The 16,623-nt window shown below is 42.5% G+C and overlaps 1 pseudogene; it reads left to right on the top strand.

Moving 5' to 3' along the window:
* Nucleotides 1–895: 895 nt before the first annotated feature.
* LOC138829790 (tubulin beta-2A chain-like) lies at nt 896–7,322 on the top strand (annotated as a pseudogene).
* The last annotated feature ends 9,301 nt before the right edge of the window (nt 7,323–16,623 follow it).

The raw sequence follows: 16,623 nt of genomic DNA, 5'->3' as shown, positions 1-16,623 counted from the left end.
CTTCAACTAAATATCACTATTCCACAATATTCTGAAATAAGAGAAATTTAGGTAATCACCTAATCTCAATAATAGTAAAAATCTCAAAAAGAGTCACCAGGCCTTAATTTCAAGCCCTAACACCAACGTGCCTAACTCCGGCACACACACACACACACACACACACACACACACACACACACACACACACACACACACACACACACACACACACACACACACACACACACACACACACACACACACACACACACACACACACACACACACACACACACACACAGAGCAGGAGCTGAGTTCTCATGCTTGGAGCAAAAGCCAAATGAAACAAAAAGTAGACTGTAGTAGACCTATGGCTTAAGTAATAAAGCAAGCTGCTTTTAAGAGAAAAGAAAAGAAAACCTGAGTATGAAGGCAAGGCCCTAAGCCCCTGACTCTTCCCAGAATGGAAATCAGTCATGGAATCCAACAGTTTGTGCTTGTTCTTGGGATCACAGCTGAACGTGCCCCTTCAGTTCTAGGCCCTCCTATCAAAAATAGAAGGTAGGCTTGTTCTTGGCTTCTGGCACAAGTACCTTGTGTAAAGGAAGCCCCTCCTCTTGCTTCCTGGATTCCAGGGTTCAGCCTCTCTTGTGAGTCAGGGTGGGACGTGGATGGCAGTGTGACAAGAGGTTCCAAATAGAGTGGCAGCTGTGCTAATTGACTTGAGGCTGACAGCTGGATGCCAGGGCTAAGTGATAACAGGTAGCTATCTCTGATTACCCAGCAGTAGGGAGAATGAGCTGGAGCACCTACTGGCTCTGCCTATCAAGTCCACCCCATCTCCTCTGCCCCTGTAACAACCAGAGGTTTAAATGGGGATCTGAGTTGGCTGTGTCAGATTCCTGCTCCCCAGCCCTACCTGTTTGCCTCTGTGTACACCACTGCTGAGGACACGCATCCAACTGCTCTGCAGCCCTACACCGTGAGGGAGATCATGTACATACCGGCAAGCCACTGTGGCAACCAGATTGGCGCAAAGGGGAGCATGACACTGGCCTAGGATCCTAGTCTCAAATTTAGGGGGATGAGGAGGAAGAGGATGGGGTTGGAGGGTGCAGGTGGTGGTGGTCATGTCTAGGCTGAGGTAGGTGGGGCTCCATAGTAGTCCCTAACCTCCTGGAAATCAAGTCCCCCAGATAGTTTCCCCAATTTCCCTAATTTGTGTGGCCCAGGTGGGTGTGGTTTTTTAAGCAAGGCTTGCATGTCTTTGTCTTACCTGAGACTCAAGTCATTGTACTTAGTTTCCTGGGAATAGACTAATGCATTTTTGGTCTGATTTGAATGAAAGGAGTGCAGTGTCTTTGAGCTGACAGATACAGAGGATTCCCTTTTTGTCAACTGATGAGTATCAGATAATTGAGAACAGTTCGTCCACCTTAATGCAAATTTCTCTGAGTTTTCATGCCCTAACTCAGTTCCCTTAAGTTGGGTGTTTTCTAAATCAGTGGTTGTCTAAATCAGTGTATGCTCTGAGGACCCTTGGGGTTCTGGAGACCCTTCTAGCTGAGTCTTCAAGTTACTGCTTTGGCAACTTAATGTCCATATAAGACCAGGTTCTGGTCATAGAATCCAAACAGAATATGGTATCCCATAAGATAGAATACTCATAGGAGAACCCAGATGTCTTCTATTCAGCAAGATAGCAAAGAGATTAACAAAGCTAAAATACTATCAATTTTTGTGCTTTTTTAATTTAAAAAATCTAATTTTTTTACAAAAATAGTTGTGTCAACAGGACTTGGGTTTCTTATAGTTATTTTAAAATCCATTGTTTGGACAGTTAACATTCTAGGCCATAATACACTTCTATTTCCATCTCAGTTTTGGGAAATGCTAAGCAATGAGCACAACATTGACTGCACTGGAAACTACTATGTAGACAGCAGCTTACAGCTGCAGAGAATCGAGGTGTATTACAATGAGGCAGCTAGTGAGTGTCTCCCAACTGGCTTCCAATACCGTGGCAGAATAGGTCCCTAGGAATACTAATGACAAGGAAGGAGTTCCTGCCTTTCTTAGGGTGGTATTGTAGTTCGAATTTGGGGCCTCCATCTTGTAAGTCAAGTGCTGTATCCACCTGAGCCACTCCACCATATATTTTGTTTTAATTTTTGAGTATACACTTGTGAATTCCTCAGGAAAGCCTTTTACTGAATTCCCCCTACCTGTACTTGCTGACTAGCCACACCTGGATTTTTTTTTCTTGTCATGGGGTTTCAACTCTGGGCATAGGCATTGTCCTTCATCTCTTCAATCTTTCTTTTCCTTTTATTATCAGGGGTTCCTTTTTTTAGAACTCTCTGGGCTTCTGGGATAACTCCTTCTAGCTTAGTTTAATTCATTAATTCTGCTTGTTGTAACATATTTGGAAATTTTAAGTTTTTATGTTTACTATGCGTGAGCTGCAAAACCGCTTGTGAAGTTGTAGGAGTTTTTGGAGGCAGCGTCACATCAGATGATAGATTGATTGGGGCATCGCCCACATTTAATCTTTGGTCCTAGTCTTTATTATTTAGAGAAGTCATCTCCATTGGACTGGAAAGAAACAACATGCTCTGTTCACGGATCAATAGAAAAATAGCCAAAATGAGAATAAAAGCAACGAATGTACAGCCAAGAAGAATATAGTAAGAATAAAGGTAGAGGCTATAAAGGTGCAGCCAAGTGTATGGGATGCCTTGAACCAACACCCTCTTCCTGCAGGCATGCTTCCTTAAAGCTCTTTGTCTAACACGATCTCATGCAGAGGTGGCATAGGAGGTGGCATGGCACCAACTATTTCAGGTAGTTTCTTGGAGATAAGAGTCTCCCAGAATTTCCTGCCCCAGCTGGCTTCAATCTGCGATCCTAAGATCTCAGACTTTTGAGTAGCTAGAATTTCACCCTTCAGCAACCAGAGCCCAGTTGCATTGCCCTCTTTAAAATACAGATTAAATTTCTAAAAAGAAAATTTTTGAAATTGAAAATTTTAAAATTTTAAAGAGGGATGTTCAGTCACTAATATATATGTGAATAGTCCAAATCACAAAGCATAAATAAAGTGTCTCACCCTGAAATCTATAACACTTCTGGACTTCAGCATTTTGAATATGAATACTTAGCCAACAATAAATTCTTTTTAAGGTTTTTAAAGTAAAAAACATTGTTGTGATGTAGAAAAACCCAATAATAATGTGTAAACACTGCTTTTAAATGATTCATATTGTCTTTCCTAATACAAACAACCTTACTGAAGTCTACAGAGTAGATTTTCAGTTTTTGTAAATGTCAATGTGAAATTCATTTAATTTTATATAAAGAGTTTCCATTCTACATTATTGTATACAAACAGAATCGTAGATAATTGGTTTTCCTGTGTAATAAACCAATGAAAAAGTGCAAACAAAAGGACAGAGCTATTTAATGTATTTGAGTTTTATGGATCTACATTTGGGGATGTCCTCACCTTGGTATTTTGTGTTGATATTGCTTAAGTAAGATATAAGACTTTAATCTTGTGGTTCCTTGGTTGAGAGTTGTGTGGGATTGTGTCACTCCTATGAGCAGTATTTTATGTTGTGTCTTTATTAGATCCTGCATATCAGGAAGGATGGCCAGTTTTCTTCATGTGATTGTTTAGGAAGGGGGCAATCTCAAACTCATGTTTATATTATTTTAACTGATATCCCTTTTGAAAAATCAGGTTAAATGGCAAATTGCAAGTAATTGCCCAAGGTTGCTCTGAGTATTTGAATACAGGGAAATGTGCTATTTGATAACAATTATTGAAACATTATAACACAAGAAATATGTATTTTATGTATTTTCCCCAGGAAAGCATTATACTTGAATTCCTCTACATTTACTTGCTGAAGAGCCACACCTGGCTCTTTTGTTTTGTTTGTTTTTTTGTCAGCAGTGGCGCTTAAACTCTGGGCCTATGCACTGTGCCCCAACTCTTCTGTTCAAGACAAGCAGCCATACCACTTAAGCCACAGTGCCATTTCTGGTTTTCTATTAGTTTATTGGAGATAAGAGTCTCACAGACTTTCCTGCCGAGGCTGGCTTTGAACAGCGATCCTTTGATCTCCAAATCCACAGTTGCTAAGATTATAGGCATGAGCCAATGGTGCTCTGCACCTAGCTACTTTTAATTGGGGAAGGAAAGGGAGAACAACAAAGGAGTGGGTAACAATGTTCAACAATAAATGTTCTCATTTCCTTACTCATGTAACTGTAACTCCTCTATACAGCACCTTTACAATAAAAATAAAATTAACAAAAAAAGAGAAAGGTTCTTGCTGATAGGCAATGATGACTCACACCAGTAATCCTAGCTACTCAGGAGGCTGAGAAATGAGAATCATGGTTCAAATTCAGCCTGGGCAGGAAAGCCCCTGAGACCTTATCTACAATAAACAACTCAGAAAACTGAAAGTGGGACTGTGGCTCAAGTGATAGAGTGCTAGCCTTGAGCTGAAGAGCTGAGGGACTCAGCCCAGGCTCAGAGTTCAAGCCCCACCATGAACAACAACAACAAGAAAAGGTGTTGTCATCTTTCTTTTGCCCCATTAGACTCAAAGCCTGATGCTCATCTTTGCCTCCTGAGTAGCTGAGATTTCAGCCACCATGCCCAAAGCAAAGGAATGAAATGCATGGAAATAGACAACTGCAAACGTCCTTAAAGTTGCTGAAGCCTCTTGCATGGTGATTCATTCTCAAGATATCTTTTCTGTTTCCATGTCTGAAATGCTGTAATTTCTGTAATGAATGCTGAGAGCCACTTAGAATCATAAGCTCTGCCCCTAAGTTCCTTGTCAAGTATAGGCCTAAGTCAACTCTTGTTCCCACAGGCAACAAATATGTTCCTCGGGCCATCATGGTGGACGTAGAGCCTGGCACCTTAGACTCAGTAAGATTGGAACCATAGAGTTTCAGACCAGACACTTCATATTTAGTAGGTCAGCATGGTCCATGGAAGATGGCTAATAGGCACCCCTCCTTCCTAACATCCAGGCACTCCAGTTCCCAGAGCTGAGCTGAGCCTTTATCCATCTAGATATCATCCTCACCTAACCTACCTATTTCAGTCCATGGGAGTCATGTCCCTGGCCACTCAATCAGCACAGATAAATGCCAGTCTGCAAACAGCCTCTGAAGGGAATGAACAGCGAGCAGGGAATGCCTCCAACAAGGTTTCAGCGCTGCTGGCCATTTCAAATACCTGGCAATAACAGGGAACCACTTCAGGACACCAGAAATCAAAGCACAGCTATGTATGAGCAAGGTGCAGACAAGTGCCTGCAGCTTAGCTTCCCTCTTACCATTCTGTTCTCCTGTTCCTCCTGTGAAAGTAAGTACTTTTCCAGTATTGAGGCAGGCTCTGTTCATTTTTTTTTGGTCGGTCGTGGGGCTTGAACTCTGGGCCTGAGCACTGTACCTCAGCTCTTCAGCTCAAGGCAAGCACTCTACCGCTTGAACCACAGCATCTCTTCTGGCTTTTTCTGTTTATGTGGTGTTGAGGAATCGATCCCACGGCATTGTGCATGTGAGGCAAGCACTCTACCACTGAGACCCCTTCCCATCCCCAGGCTCTGCTCATTTTTAGAAGTACGCACGTGGTTTGGGTTAAAATGTATCTTCCTCCACATTGTCTTTACTTTCTTTAGAACCTGGGTGATTTGTAGGGTCCCAGACACATTGAAAACATTTCCTGAGGGCTAGGAAGGTGGCTCAGCAGTACAGTGCTTGCCTTGCATGCATGAGGCCCTGGGTTCGATTCCTCAGCACCATATAAGCAGGAAATAAAAGCCAGAAGTGGTGCTGTGGCTTAAGTGGTAGAGCACTAGCCTTGAGCTGAAGAGCTGAGGGACAACGCCCAGGCCCAGAGTTCAGGCCCATGACTGGACCCAAAAAAAGAAAACATTTCCTTTATTTCACCAAAGTGTATCTAAAATAATAGCCAAAGTTGCTCAGAGGAGCCTATAGTCTTCACAATGCATATAGCACAGTCATTATTCCTGGAGTATGTGTCTCATCATGTCTTTGTGTCTGATAGGCCAGAACAGGGCAGGCAATAACTGGGCCAAGGGCCACTACACAGAGGGAGCCGCGCTGGTGGAGTCAGTGTTGGAAGTGGTGAGCAGAAAGGTGTGGCTGTCTCCAGGGTTTCTAGCTGCACTACTCCCTGGGAGGTGGCACCAGGTCAGGCATGGGCACCCTGATTCTCAATAAGATCCGAGAGGAGTTCCCAGACAGCATCATGAACACCTTCAGTGTCATGCCCTTGCCCAAGATGTTGGACACTGGCACCTTAGACTCAGTGAGATCGGAACCATTTGGCCAGAGTTTCAGACCAGACAACTTCATATTTGATATGTCATCATAGTCCATAGGAGATGGCTAACAGGCACCCCTCCTCCCTAACGTCCAGACACTAGTTCCCAGTGCTGGGCTGAGCCTTTATCCACCTAACCCTATCATCCTCACCTAACCCTACAACACCATCTTGTCTGTCCACCAGTTGGTGGAAAATGCAGATGAAACATTCTACATTGACAACGAGGCCCTGTATGACATCTGCTTTTGCACCCTGAAGCTGCCCATGCCCACCTATGGAGACCTGAACCACCTGGTGTTGGCTACCATGAGCAAGGTCACCATCTGCCTGTGCTTCCCTGCCCAGCTGAATGCAGACCTGAGCAAGCTGGCTGTGAACATGGTGTCCTTCCCCTGCCTGAACTTCTTCATGCCTGGCCTTGCACCCTGTCCAGCCATGCCAGCCAGCAGTACAATGCTCTTTCAGGGCCCAAGCTCACCCAGCAGATGTTTGACACCAAGAACACGATGGTAACCTGTGATCCCCACCATGGCTGCTACCTGATAGCGGCTGCCATCTTCCGAGGCCGCATGTCCATGAAGGAGGTGGATGAGCAGATGCTCAACTTGCAGAACAAATAAGCAGCTACTTTGCAGAATGGATCCCCAACAACGTGAAGACACTTGTGTGTGACATCCCCCCACATGGCCTCACGATGTTGGCCACATTCATTGGTAACAACACGGCCATCCAGGAACCCTTCAAGCACACCTCAGAGCAGTTCAGTGCCATGTTGCAGCACAAGGCATTCTTGCACTGGTATACAGGCAAGGGTATGGATGAGACGGAGTTCACTGAGGCTGAGAGCAACATCAACAACCCGGTGTCCAAGTACCAGCAATGCAAAGATGCCACTGCTGATAAACAGGGGGAATTTGAAGAAGTCTTGTGGAAGAAGAGGTTTAAGACTTCCCATTGCTAGCAGTGCAACAGGAATGCCAGAGCCCGCCTACGGCTTCTCAAATAAATGGTGCTTTCCTGAGCTACTGTTGTCCTGCAGTGGGACCTTGCTATGTATCATCATGCTCAGCCTTCTCTGTCAGGAACTCACTGACGGTGAATGTAAAAATGCAGATTTCTTTTAAATATGATTGTTTTAAAACCCTATTTGTATAAATAAAGAAGTATACATTTTATACCCTGAGCCCTTATTCTTCTTTAGAATCCTTTTTATTCTTTCAGTGTATTTGAAATATAAATTTGGCCAGAAGGATTTAATCTTAACAATATAGGACTGGTACTCAAGAGGAGTATTAAATTCATGGTTTTTCTGCTATTTTGAAGAGGAGGATGACAAGTGCCAATGTTGTTTTTCCCCCTGGCCCAGTTTTATAGTTTTCAATCTCTCAAAAGCATGCAAGTAGCAAAAAAGCAGTTTGAAGAGAAAGAAAACTAGATCCAGATGCTACTTCTTCAGACAACCACAGGTTCTTGTCTCATGTCCCATCAGAGGGATTTCAGTCACATTCCCCAGAAACAGTATCAGGAACACTGATCCCTGTGTTTAGAGTTCAATTGGCAATGAAGCAGCACTCACAGGATGAGTGCAAGTTCCTGGTTTCCAGGGTAGTTTCTCAAGGTGTCTGGAGCTTTAAGTACAGAAGTGACTCTAGCTGTTTGAGGGAGTGAGAGGCTGAGAAGCTGACCAGTCCCATAGTGTATCAAGAACTGCTTGACACAGTACTTCCAAGTCAAGGAGAGGAGGGGAGACATGGCCTGTCCCAATGACCCATTCTCACGTTCACTTTTCCAGCAGTCAAAGCTGTCTGAGGCCCACAGGGTGTTGTAAGGATATAAGGGATGGCTGGATCTAGCCTGTTGGGTATGTTTACTTTACGTGAGTGAAACAGAAATCTCAATTGCTTAGAACCTACAATAGCCAGGAAAAAGGTAAACACTTCTGTTTTCACTGGAGGCCAAATCAGTCACTGGTTCTTTTTGCCAGAATCTTTCATTCTTCTTTCAGTGAGGCTCCAGGCAGGTTGTCTGTGCCAAGCATTCCTCCATGGCCACCAATAACCTGTAAGAGCACCTTTTTCTTCAGAAACAGGGCTATGGGAATATGGCAAATTATAGAAAGCTCTAAGGAAAAGGTACTTCTGGGTGAGGTGCAAGTCCCTTGTTGCTAGTAAAGTTGGGAGATGGTAAGTTCCGTAAGTTTTCCTCTACCAGGCCTGAGGTTGGGGTAGGGTAGGGAGGGGTGGGATAGAGGTCTTTAAGCCAAGCTGGTCTCACTCATTAGAAAGTAAAACTGTCCCAGAGAGTGATCTATGACTAGAAGCAGGTTTTGTGTCCTTGCCCCAGGGAGATCAAAGTGCAAATAGCTTCCATTGTGGGAGTCCTAGGGAGTAAGTGTTGACTCCCCTAGGACTCTAGTCCTAGAACTGACCAGGTTGGATGACCCCAAATCTTCTAAGGTTGCTGGGTCAGAACTGAAGGCAGGCCTGGCCAAGGCACTCTCATTCCTCAGTGGGTTAAGGATTGAGGCCAAGCTGTGATGGAGGCACCACCCATCCTATCTACCAGTGTTTGACTAAGAACATTTTTGTTTTCTCTTAAGTACTCATTTATGAGTCTTTTCATGAGTCTTTTCTGGTGGCTTTGGCTTATTTCTTTACACTTTTGAAGAAGTAGTTCTTGGTTCATAATTAATGACTCATGCCTCACTCCTTAGAAAACTCCTGTTGATAATTTTACCAGTAGACTCCCATGTATTTTTCAGGCATGACTTTTGTTTTCTCCTAGCCAGAGCTCTGCATTCATTGCCACACAAGCTAATGTGGAGGTGATTCCTATAGATAGGTGATTTTTTGTCCAATTGCTAAGTGTAGCATCTCCCTTATTCTCATGTACCTTAGTAATTGTATCAAATACTTAATAGAGTTCTTGACAAGTATGATAAACAAAGTTCAGAGGTGAAGATGCAGCTCAGTGGTAGAGTACATCCCTGGCAAACACATGACTCTCAGTTCAGTCCCCAGCACCAAAAGGAGGAAAGGCAACAAATGTTAGGCTCAGGAGAGGATACATTAGGACTCATAGAAAAGCAGCACCCAGATTGGCAATGAGGAGTTGTGAAATGAGGGAACATTGGTAGAATATTTGTAGGGGGGAAGAAGAAAGCCCCTTGATGTGTGTACCCTTTTAGAAAGCAGAGGTAGAAACAGGGAATTAACCTCTGGTAGTCAGCCTAGGCCGTGGAAGGAAGAAGCCATGACATTTATGTTACTCTAATGGGACCAGAGTGTATAGTGGCACCACCATACCAGGCCATGGCCTGACAAGAACAGACATTCTTGCATTGGAGAGGTGTCTTTTGACCACTTTGGCCATGTTAATGATATTTCCTTATGCTGTTTCCTTTTTCCTTCCAACTTGTCGTACCTATAGCAGATCCTGTCCAGGAGACCCATTCTCTCTAATCTTATTCTCTAAAAGTCTCCTAGTTTAAGGAGGCTGCAATGTTTGGTAAGAAATGTATGCATTATCCTGCCCATGTAATTGTAGCCCCCCTGTACAGTATGTTCTCAAATAAAATAAAATACAATTAAAAAAAAAGTCTCCTAGTTTATAGCTACACATATCCTAGACCAAAAAAGTAGGGGGTAGATACTCTGTCAGACATAGATTGAAACTGAAAGGTATCTTTAAAGTAGACTTTGACAAGGTTCTGGTATTGACAGTCTTGTGTTGATATGTGCTGTGATTGCAACCAGCTTCTGGTCTAATTCTGAGATGACAGTGGGAGAGAAATGGTGATAGGACATCATGGACCACTATGGTTTCAAACCCTTCACAGGTACATCTCCATTCATGGATGTGCTATCAGCCAACATACAGATGTCTGTTAAAGGGGTGATGGCTGGGAAAAGGAAATTTATTGGCCACAGATGAGACCAGCCTTTGGACAAGTGGTTGCATTTCAGTGTGAGGCAAAGAGTGCCTACCTATACAGAGATATTTTTCAGGAAGCAAGATGATTCACTCACATCTTCTTATCCACAAAATAATCTGAGAATAACTCTGGAATCCCAGAGGTGAGAGTCATGTGCTTTGCGTTTCTACACGACTGCTTTGCTTCATGGCTCTTTATGCTCTTCTGAAACCTCCTTCTGAGCTGGCCCACAATGTGCCCAGGAGGCAGGAATCAAAGGGGACTTGGAAGCTTGGCTGCTAATCACTCTGGTCACACTGACTTGGGGCTGTAGGCATGTGCTGGGCATCTGCTCTATTCTAATGGTATGGGCTCCAGTGGGAGCTTTGGTTCTTACCAGGAGAAGGTAACAGTGCCTCTGTTTTTGAGCCATCTCCCAGGTCAGGATGTCTTTATCTGCAAAGGCTTGAGCTTTGCCATATCTCTCATCATGACAGGTTTCTTTCTTTCTTTCTTTTTCTTTCTTTCTTTCTTTCTTTCTTTCTTTCTTTCTTTCTTTCTTTCTTTTTCTTTCTTTCTTTCTTTCTTTCTTTCTTTCTTTCTTTCTTTCTTTCTTTCTTTCTTTCTTTCTTTCTTTCTTTTTTCCTTCCTTCTTTCTTTTTCTTTATTTTGTTGGTCATGGGACTTGAACTCTAGGCCTAGGGGCTGTCTCTCTGTTCTTCAGCTCAAGTATAGCTCTCTATCACTTGAGCCACAGTGCCACTTCCAGTTTTCTGGTGGTTTCTTGGAGATAAGTGTCTCAAGGCCTTTCCTTCCCAAGCTGGTTTTTTACTGGCATACTCAGATCTCTGCCTCCTGAGTAGCTAGGTTTATAGTCAAGGGCCACTGGCGCCCAGTTTGACAGGTTAATTATTTGCTAAACATAACAATGGCTGCATTCTGTCCTGGGAAAAGTTTCCCTATCATCCTACAACACTGATGGTCTTAGTGTTGTGGCAGAGCACACAGCAAGGGGGCTTTCTATGTATGCATATTGACTAATACCTGAAAAGGCAGCTTGCAAAGGCCAAGGAGATTGTTGTTGAAGAGATTGTTGTTCAAAAGCCCCTAGTGCTAGGAAGGCTCTGGAAATGCATACATCTCAACTTGCACTGGGCATTTCCAAATTTTAAGTTCTAGTGTTGTTTCTTTTCCTTTGTACACAGCTTGAGTAGGTTGTTCCAGACAAGGAAAGCTACCTACAGAAGGTCTGTGTGCTAGCTACACTCATACAGAACAAGCAGTTCAGGGCTTGATTTTTGGTACACTTTTAGACTGCAATCTCTTCACTGGTGAGGTTTTTTAATGTTTCCAAGATCATTTTAAATGATTTTTTGCCCTCTCACCATATCACATAGGTTTCTATCCTAAGCTAAATCAGCAACAACAATAACAAAAACAACAGACTGGACTCACTTGTAAAGTAGTTAAAAGTGCCACCTGCTGTTCAAACTGCAGAAATACCCATTTCTTGTAACCTTCAGAGAAACAAAGGCTTTCTTTTTATTATTATGATTATTATTGTGAAAATACCATACAGAGGGGTCTTTAAAATGCTTATAGTAGTCTGTACCCAAAGTGGTCCTTATCATTGGAACTTATGGTGACTTCCCGGTGATAAAAGAAGTCCTGAGTGCCCTGAAAACAGCCACTGCCAATGACAGCAGGTCTATCTCAGTGCACCCGGCAGCATCTTCTATTGTGGCCTGGACTTAATTTACTTCATAGACCATCTCACAGATGATAGAAAGAGAAAAGGCACCAAGATGGCAGATGCAATCAGGTTTGCAGAGCCAATGTGTTTGCATCGGGGTTGGGGTTAGTTTTCCAAGTACTAGAACTGAAGATCACAGCCCTGCATAGGCTTCAATGTCAGTCATTTAAGTCAGTTGACTCAATTAACTCATCTGCTCTTTCTATGAGTCTGACATTAATGACTGCTTATCAGAGGCCAACAACTGAAACCCAGCAAGTGCTCGGCATGTTGGCTAAGAGTGCTGTATAGATAATGTACAGCTGCATGGTACTTGTGCTGTACACTTCTCCTATGCTTCCCCGAATTCTAAATATTTCTAGTAGAGAGGAAAAAAGCTGAATCAGCTAATGAACACATCTTACATCTGTTGGGTTGTTTTAATAGTATTATGGTTTGATTGGACTCAAAGCCTCATACATGCTAGGCATGCATTCTACCACACCTCCTGCCCCCATCTTGCTTTAAGTATTTTAAGTAATTTTTGGGCTTTGCTCTTCCCTCACATACACCTCCCACAGAGCTGGGATTTCAGGAATGAACCACCTAGCCAGAATAATTTGTTGAGATAAGGTCTGCTTGCTAAAACTTTGCCTAGACTAGCCTTGGATCTCAGTCCCCCCCCATCTCTGTTATTCCCCAAAATAACATACCTATGGTTTGAAATATTATAATCCCATTATTATTCTGAGTTCTCAGATGTGGTGCTAGAAGGCATTGCCTTCTTACTTGACTTGAAATTATAAACCTTCATCAGTGGACATAATTCTGCTCTAGACTATCAGAACCTCATATCAAAGTGTAGACACTGCTCATTGTTAAATCATAGTTCAGGATATGTTGCATGTCTTTAAGCCTCACTTTTTACACACACACACACACACACACACACACACACACACATATGCACACACATACACACAAACACACACACATACCATTGTCTTCAGTGGTGACTTTGTACATCTTCTGTGAGACCACCTGAGTCCTCTCTTATGTATCTTAGAGCTTTTCTTACCAATCTTGCTGCTCTCCAGTCTTCTCCCTCCTCAGGTGTCCAGTCTCTGCCCTTGACAGTGGCTGAGGCTTGTAGTACTGGGATTAGAGAAAGAGAAAAGATAGATACAGATATTTAAGTAGAAACCTCATCTCATGCACTTTTAGGTGATTTTAGATGATTGTTTTCATCAGATCCTCACTCCTATTACTTCTCCCAGCCTCCCTATGCCATGTCCTTCTCCTAGATCCCACAGAAGGCTCAGCTGATATTATAGGAAACTGAAACATTGTGCTTCTGTGAAACCTGCATTGCTGCTGCTTTGAGTAAACGTATTTTTATCAGCGATAATTTTGCTTAATGGAATATGGGAGAATCAGAAAAAACTACTTATTTAAAGCAGTTTCACTTAACCTTTCTCTTACTCAGTTTATTTAAATTAACTTTATATGCCTATGAGGGACATTACACAAAACAATCTTTCTATGTATTGTATTTTTGCTTGTTTCTGTGGTATCATGACTCAAATTCCTTAAACTTTTTGAGGCAAAGATCTTCATTGTGGCAAATATTCAGAATGGAAGGAAAGGGAAGTGATAATGGAGATCAATTAACATCTTACATCATCCACTGTCCAGGGCTGCTATTTCCACTATTGGAATTGATGATACCCAGTTTGCAGATTCATTGTCATGAAATGGCCCTTACATCATTGATAAAACTGAGTATCTTGGGTTCCCTTTATAGCATTGGACTTTTGATGTCTGCATACTATGTGTCTGAAGGACCCAAGAGCAAGCTTATCTCCACAGAAGTGAGGTCTCCTCTCATGATAGAGTGAGATAATGTGCGGACTTTCCAAAGGAAGAGGCTATTATTCAGCACTCCTATATTACAGGATTTGGAGAGAGAACAAAACAAACCCGTAAACTCGCCCTAGAACTTGACCTCTTCCTACTCATTCCTTTCTTCAGATAATAAAGCTGAGTAAGCTGAGGAAGGAAGCACACTACCTCCTAATTCAAATTTTGTTGCCTGGTTTCCCCAGACAATTCCTACACCCTTCCATGAGGGTTTGACCTAATATCTGATCTTGTCAAGTGTCTTCTCAGAAGGAATTCTATTGAATAATAATGTCTTCAAAAACTAACTTTGTGGAAAATCTTTCCTTCCCTTCCATATCTAAGACAGCCTTTAACTCAGTTCACAGATAATCCAGTGGGAACAAATACAAATTGAGTATGCTGCATTGTACACCTATTAATGTTTATGGGCTTTAATATTAAGTTTTAAAAGATAAGTATAAAAACCAGGAGCCTGCTGGTTCATGCCTGTAATCCTAGCTACTCAGGGGGCTGAAATCTGAGGATTGCAGTTTGAAGCCAGCTGAGACAAGAAAGTCCATGAGACTCTTATCTCCAATAAACTACTAAGAAAAAGCTGGAAGTGGTGTTGGGATTTAGTTGGTAGAACACTAGCCTTGAGCACAAAGAGGCTCAGAGACAGTGCACAGGCCCTATGTCAAGTCCAATGGCTAGCAAACACAACCGCATGTATACTTAACAAAACTGTACACATTTCCTCTTTAGGTCCATCATGATCTCCTACCACTAGCCACACTGCCGCTGGATTTTTGTAGTTCATGATCATACAGCTTTGTGGACTGGAGAGGTCTCTCCTGACAGGTCATTTCTACAAAGATTTGGTGGGTGGCTGTGTTTTAACAAACTGAGTTTCTGTTCAACTCATGTTTACAAATGAGTTTACACATCATCATTGCACCCTTCCTCTGAGCAGGGCTGCTGATGAATTTAGCATGGACCTCTGAAATAGAGACATAATTTCATTTGACATTATTATCATTCCAGGCAAAAATTGAAATTCCAGTTATAAAACAATGTATCAATCCTATTGAAATCCTGGTATTGATTTTCCTCAAAGACTTTGAAACCAGAATTTTTTTTAATCTTGAAAATGTAGTACAGAGGGGTTACAATTACACGAGCAAGGTAATGAGTACATTTCTTTTTTTGGGGGGTGGGGAGTCCGGTCATGGGCCTGAACTCTGGGCCTGGTCGCTGTCCCTCAGCTCTTCACCTCAAGGCTAGCGCTCAACCACTTGAGCCACAGCACCACTTCCAGCTTTTTATTTCTGCTTCTGTGGTGCTGAGGAATCAAACCCAGGGCCTCATGCATGCAAGGCAATCTCTGTACCACTGAGCCACCTTCCCAGCCCAAATGAGTACATTTCTTATCAAGCATTGTTCCCTCCTCCTTTGTTTCCCCTTACCATCCCTTCCCATCTCCCTCCCCATACCATGCCAGAGTTGAAAATTCATTTTTGACATAACGTCTTGTACATCTCATTGTTGCAATGGGTCCACCTGTATCCCTGTTTAAACAATTTGTTTTTTCCCTTCCCCTCCACAAATTATAGCAACATCAAATACAGTGAAAACAGGGATTATACTGAGGAGGAGGGACATAAAAAACCACAAAACAATCATCTTATAAATATGTTTAAAACAATAGCAAGAAAGAAAAAATATGAGTCCTTATCTTGGGATTCATTTCACCTAACATCAACTCCTCTGAACATTTCTGCTTGTCTCAGACATATACTAGTCATTGTAAATAAGGGAAACCATGGGACCTGTGTTTCTTTGGGCTTGAGATGAGAATTTTTTATGTATGTACAAATATATCATGGGAGAAGCATGGAATCATGGACAGTTTTTTTATTCTTATGTTTTCATGTACCACAGCTTTATTGTTAAACTCCATTGTGAGCTTTCGAATAATGCCTTGGGCCATCTCATTTAGAAACCTTAGATATTAGTGTGGCTTATTCTTTTAAAGGATCAATTCTTGCATAATGCAAAACATTACTTACCTTGGGGGCAATTGGCAAGGCTGAGATGAGGTTGGCCTCACCTAATGGACTACACCTCACACCAGTTGCTGGAATCTGCATCTGCAAGCCCTGTTCTCCTGTGTTCCTTACAAACCTCCCAACCTCCCTCCTTACAATATAATCTAGCTGGAAGCAGTGACTCACATCTGTAATTCTAGCTACTCAAAAGTCTGAGATACATCCAGAGGATTTGTGTTAATACCAGATCAATTAGAAAAGTCTGTTAAAATTGAGCCTCCAATGATTAGTACAAACAGGACTGAAAGTGTGATTCAAGTATTCAAGTGCCAGCCAACTAAGCAGAAGACCCTGAATTCAACTGCAGGACTTGCACAGGGGTGGGGGGGGGAAGGGAGGGGGAGGGGAGATGCAGCACTATATTCCATCTTGATAGTATTCAGAGGATGAGGAACTAGTAGGAAGTGCCTCAATAGCTGTTGTCAGTCAAGCTCTGGCTTAGAACTCTGTATATGAAAAGTTTTAGTTATTCTTCAAAGGTCAGGCTCAAACTACCTATAAAGAGTCACTTTATATGTATGTAGGTATAAGTTTATGCTTTGATCTACTCTGTGAAATCAGAACAAGAGACTACCTCTGAAAACAGAATCAGCTGTATGGTGGGGAGGAAGAAGCAGATTCCCTATAT

This window comes from Dipodomys merriami, unplaced genomic scaffold, assembly GCF_024711535.1.
Source record: "Dipodomys merriami isolate MVZ:Mamm:240054 unplaced genomic scaffold, mDipMer1.0.p SCAF_1764, whole genome shotgun sequence".
NCBI lineage: Eukaryota > Metazoa > Chordata > Mammalia > Rodentia > Heteromyidae > Dipodomys > Dipodomys merriami.
Note: the sequence above shows the minus strand (reverse complement) of the source record. Positions and strands in the feature narration are given on the sequence as shown.